This window comes from Ranitomeya imitator, chromosome 3 (assembly GCF_032444005.1).
Source record: "Ranitomeya imitator isolate aRanImi1 chromosome 3, aRanImi1.pri, whole genome shotgun sequence".
NCBI classification, from domain to species: Eukaryota; Metazoa; Chordata; class Amphibia; order Anura; family Dendrobatidae; genus Ranitomeya; species Ranitomeya imitator.
The window spans coordinates 531,082,649-531,088,648 of record NC_091284.1 but is presented as its reverse complement, the minus strand read 5'-3'; positions in this window follow the sequence as shown (position 1 = coordinate 531,088,648).

Here is a 6,000-nt window from a genome sequence, read left to right as displayed (position 1 = left end):
AGACGGGTTTTAGCAGCAGAACAGCAGGAAGACGAACAGTTAGTCAACTATGTACATTTTCAGGTTTCCGAGGTTTATTTCTATAGCAGGTGACAGGACATCAGCCGGTAGTGCACACTTCCTGGCCGGGGAAGGTCTGTATCCAGACTCTCATCTGATACTGTCTTAACGCCTTTGGATTGTCTCTCGGGCATCACCAAGTCAGTAGTGGTCTGGGTACGACCGGAGGTGCCGGTGGCAGATTCCGCAGGCAGGACACTACACGCCGGGGTAGTAGTGCTGGGTCCTGCGGGGTCAGGGGTCAGCGGAGTACGTCACTAGTTTCGGTCGCGGTCGTAGATGGCACGACCACAAGCGCGCATCGCTTGACTCTTTTGGCATACCACCCTCGCTCACTCCAGTGGCGGGTGTAGGTCACATGGTCCCCTCTGTACAAGTTTCGGATAGGAGGTACACTGTGGGACTGGGGTTCTACATTACAGCTAGTCACAAAGACTTCAGTCAGCAGTCCTGGCTCTAGTATAAAGCCACAACCCCTTCCCAGGTGGAAGGCCAGCACTATCCCCTGTTTCACCAAACTCTCAGGGCAGCAGTTGACGAGGGGCGTCCGTACCTCTGGTCGGGCAGCCTGTTCCGTTCGTTCTCGGTCTTTCCATTGTGAAATCAAGCTTCGTCTATACTGCTCCCAGGTGAGCCTGATGACGTAAGGGGCCCTCCTGTCGGGACCCGTCTGGTTGGAACCGGGGAGCATCCCATGCGAAGACCACCCCTTCGGGACTCATGTCTATCGGTTCACCCAGAGGTGTCGGTAGCGGGGGCAGTATCCCCTTCATGGTGTAAAGGGCCAATTTTATGTGTACCTGGTAGCCTCTTTACGGCATCTCTCTTATACCAGGTCCTACGCTTGCCCTACCTCGCTGAGAATAAACGTCTGCATCTGAATGGGTGCATGTGAAACCTCTTCTTAGACTAAAATTCTCTCTCTCTGTGGAGGGGTATTGGACCTGCTGTAATTAAAACACCCGAAGCTAGGAGGCGAAGTGCACGATCAGAAGGCTAGAGAATACATTTCAAAAACCTGACCTGCACATCCAAACATAGACTCAGTGTGAACAGGTGCTGAACCCAGAGTCGCCAACTCGTATATAGTTAAGTAAATAAGGCAGCACACTGCAGCGCTAAAACATGCAAACTTGAAAACACGAAATTTGAACTGCATTACTGCACTAGAAATATGAAAAATGAGAGCTTTTAGCGCATAAAAATGGCCAATTTTATGTGTACCTGGTAGCCTCTTTACGGCATCTCTCTTATACCAGGTCCTACGCTTGCCCTACCTCGCTGAGAATAAACGTCTCCATCTGAATGGGTGCATGTGAAACCTCTTCTTAGACTAAAATTCTCTCTCTCTGTGGAGGGGTATTGGACCTGCTGTAATTAAAACACCCGAAGCTAGGAGGCGGAGTGCACGATCAGAAGGCTAGAGAATACATTTCAAAAACCTGACCTGCACATCCAAACATAGACTCAGTGTGAACAGGTGCTGAACCCAGAGTCGCCAACTCGTATATAGTTAAGTAAATAAGGCAGCACACTGCAGCGCTAAAACATGCAAACTTGAAAACACGAAATTTGAACTGCATTACTGCACTAGAAATATGAAAAATTAGAGCTTTTAGCGCATAAAAATGGCCAATTTTATGTGTACCTGGTAGCCTCTTTACGGCATCTCTCTTATACCAGGTCCTACGCTTGCCCTACCTCGCTGAGAATAAACGTCTCCATCTGAATGGGTGCATGTGAAACCTCTTCTTAGACTAAAATTCTCTCTCTCTGTGGAGGGGTATTGGACCTGCTGTAATTAAAACACCCGAAGCTAGGAGGCGGAGTGCACGATCAGAAGGCTAGAGAATACATTTCAAAAACCTGACCTGCACATCCAAACATAGACTCAGTGTGAACAGGTGCTCAACCCAGAGTCGCCAACTCGTATATAGTTAAGTAAATAAGGCAGCACACTGCAGCGCTAGAACATACAAACTTGAAAACACGAAATTTGAACTGCATTACTGCAATAGAAATATGAAAAATGAGAGCTTTTAGCGCATAAAAATGGCCAATTTTATGTGCACCTGGTAGCCTCTTTACGGCATCTCTCTTATACCAGGTCCTACGCTTGCCCTACCTCGCTGAGAATAAACGTCTCCATCTGAATGGGTGCATGTGAAACCTCTTCTTAGACTAAAATTCTCTTTCTCTGTGGAGGGGTATTGGACCTGCTGTAATTAAAACACCCGAAGCTAGGAGGCGGAGTGCACGATCAGAAGGCTAGAGAATACATTTCAAAAACCTGACCTGCACATCCAAACATAGACTCAATGTGAACAGGTGCTGAACCCAGAGTCGCCAACTCGTATATAGTTAAGTAAATAAGGCAGCACACTGCAGCGCTAAAACATGCAAACTTGAAAACACGAAATTTGAACTGCATTACTGCACTAGAAATATGAAAAATGAGAGCTTTTAGCGCATAAAAATGGCCAATCTTATGTGTACCTGGTAGCCTCTTTACGGCATCTCTCTTATACCAGGTCCTACGCTTGCCCTACCTCGCTGAGAATAAACGTCTCCATCTGAATGGGTGCATGTGAAACCTCTTCTTAGACTAAAATTCTCTCTCTCTGTGGAGGGGTATTGGACCTGCTGTAATTAAAACACCCGAAGCTAGGAGGCGGAGTGCACGATCAGAAGGCTAGAGAATACATTTCAAAAACCTGACCTGCACAGAGAGATGCCGTAAAGAGGCTACCAGGTACACATAAAATTGGCCATTTTTATGCGCTAAAAGCTCTCATTTTTCATATTTCTATTGCAGTAATGCAGTTCAAATTTCGTGTTTTCAAGTTTGCATGTTTTAGCGCTGCAGTGTGCTGCCTTATTTACTTAACTATATACGAGTTGGCGACTCTGGGTTCAGCACCTGTTCACACTGAGTCTATGTTTGGATGTGCAGGTCAGGTTTTTGAAATGTATTCTCTAGCCTTCTGATCGTGCACTCCGCCTCCTAGCTTCGGGTGTTTTAATTACAGCAGGTCCAATACCCCTCCACAGAGAGAGAGAATTTTAGTCTAAGAAGAGGTTTCACATGCACCCATTCAGATGGAGACGTTTATTCTCAGCGAGGTAGGGCAAGCGTAGGACCTGGTATAAGAGAGATGCCGTAAAGAGGCTACCAGGTACACATAAAATTGGCCATTTTTATGCGCTAAAAGCTCTCATTTTTCATATTTCTAGTGCAGTAATGCAGTTCAAATTTCGTGTTTTCAAGTTTGCATGTTTTAGCGCTGCAGTGTGCTGCCTTATTTACCAGTCAATAAAGAGGACACAGGGTTGCAGTCTCTTTACCATTTTACTGATGACTTCAGGATCCTCAATCTAGAGCACTGTTAACAGGGCTGTCTGAGACCGGCCGTTCCGAAGGCACATCCAGAGTTCCCTTTGCAGGTGGAAATCGTTGCCTACCACTAGCGCCTGTGTGTTGTAGTGCTTCCCTGCTGAGCATTCGGATAGTCCTCACAACTTCTATTCTCGTTCTTTCTAGTTCTTTCTCGTTCTTTCTATTCTCCATCCCCCAGGTTTGTTATGGCTAGGATGCACCCGTTTGACGGGTAGGCTCGGAGCTCTTCCGGGACCCTAGAGACGCCCCTCTCCACGCGTTGCCCCTTATGTCTGCTTAGGTGATGTAAGGTAGACAGCCAACCTATAAATAACTGTCCTGCGGTATTTGAAGTAAGGCATAAAGTCAGTTACTTCCTCGGTGTTCCGGACACCGGCTACATGCCTCAGTAGGATGTTGCCGTTCTCCGGGCACGACTCCTACTTGCTCTCCTTTGTGCTTGATCTCGTTTCTCACTGTCCACAATATCCTTTGCTTCGTGTCCTTTCTTTAGATGCTGCCGCAAGGTAGTGCAGGTGCAGCTCCGTAACGTTCTGCCTTGTCGCTAGGTACCTGCCAGGTTCCCACGCCTGACAGGGACCCCCCTGAATCTTCCCCGCAACACCCCTTGCCACGGGATGTTGCCTGGACAAAACCCAGTCAGCTTCTGACTAACTTCCCATCCGACCCCTAGTTTTATAAGTGTGAGGAGTGGCCTAATAAATAGAACCTTTTGCTCCCCCTAGTGGCCGGAGCGTGAAGTGTACTGTGTGCTGGTGATACCTGGTCAGGTGAACTCCTTTAGTGCCATCAGACGTACCATCACTCCCCTTAGTGGCAGAGCGACATTACTGCAACTACCAGGTCTCTGGGGCGCTGCACTAACAGGTGAAGGTTTTTTTTTCTCTTTCGCCGCACCCATCTACGGCAGGCACCACTCACCTTAGGATGGCATTCCGAGACAGGCCACTCCCCAAGCCGGACAGGCTTTATCTCCTTTTCTCTCCTCAGTGTCTCCTATGTTTTGTATATGGCACAGCCCCAGCGTGTCCTATGGGATGTGTATGTTCTAACCCTAGTGTGTTTTATCTGATGTGTTTGCTACAGCCCCAGTGTCTCTAATGTGATGTATATGCTCCTGTACTAAAGTTTCCTATGTGATGTATATGCTGCAGCCACAGTGTCACATTTGTGGTATATTCTCCACTCACAGTGTCTCCTACATGATATGTATGCTCCATGTCCAGTGTCTCATATGCATTTATATGCTGCAGCTCTAGTGTTTCCTATGTAATGTATATGCTCTATTCCCAGTGTATCCTAGGTGATGTATACACAATGGTTTCGGTGTCCCTTATGTGAGGTATATACAGCGTCGGACTGGAGCACCTTGGGCCCACCAGAGAAAATCATTCTTGGGGCCCACTATGTAGCTACATAGAAATAGATACAAGACCACCAATTGTGCGGTAAAAAGCGCTAATATCAGGGTATAATATAAGGTAGTTCACGTCTTAATAATGTAGCAAGGGTTGGGGTAGCCCCCTCACAGAATATAATGTAGCCCCCTCATAAAATATAATGCAGTCCCCTCTCATAGAATATAATGCAGCACCCCACAAAATACAATGCAACCCTCTCAGGTATGACACAGTCCCCACCATAGAATATAATGTAGCACCCCCATAGGGTATAATGTAGCCCCCCCTCATATAGTATAATGCCACCCAGCACAGAATATAATGTAGTCCCCTGAGAGAATGCAGTTCCACCACAGAATATAATGCAGCCCCCCCATAGAGTATACTGTAGCCCCCTCATATAGTATGATGTAGCCCCCATAATATTATGTAGTCCCCTGAGAGAATAATGCAGCCCCACCACAGAATATAATGCAGCCCCCCATAGAGAATACTGTAACCCCTCATATAGTATGATGTAACCCCCATAATATAATGTAGTACCTTGAGTATAATGCAGTCCCCCCACAGAATATAATATAGCCCCCCAGGGCCGTATTTAGAGTTTCTGCTGCCCTTGGCACTTTTAGCGCTGCCTCCCCCATTGGTGAGTATGACACTATCGGCAGTGACTTTGGCAAAAATCGCTGATGTGAAAGTCGCCTTTTGCAGCAGATCGGGCAGTTTTTCTGCATCTGCCGCGTAACGGATCACTTATGGCAACACTGCGTTCGGCCTCAGTCATTCTCTATGGGATTTGCGGCACTTGCCGTGATCTGGCAAATGTGGTACCATACCTCCCAACTTTTGAAGAAGGGAAAGAGGTATAAAGTTTGCGGCGCGCGTAGTGCGCCGCGGCAAATTTTAGGCCACGCCTCTGACTAGACCCATTTCACAACTAGTCACACCCATATCCACGTCCCAACCGCAGCCATTTAGCACTGCTGATCACACTGTTTTATATACAATAATTATAAACAAAAAAATATGGCCACACAGTGCTCCATACTGTGTAATGACCGCACATGATGCTCAATACTGTATAACGGCCACCACACATGATGCTCCATAGTGTATAACGGCCACACAGTTCTCCATACTGTA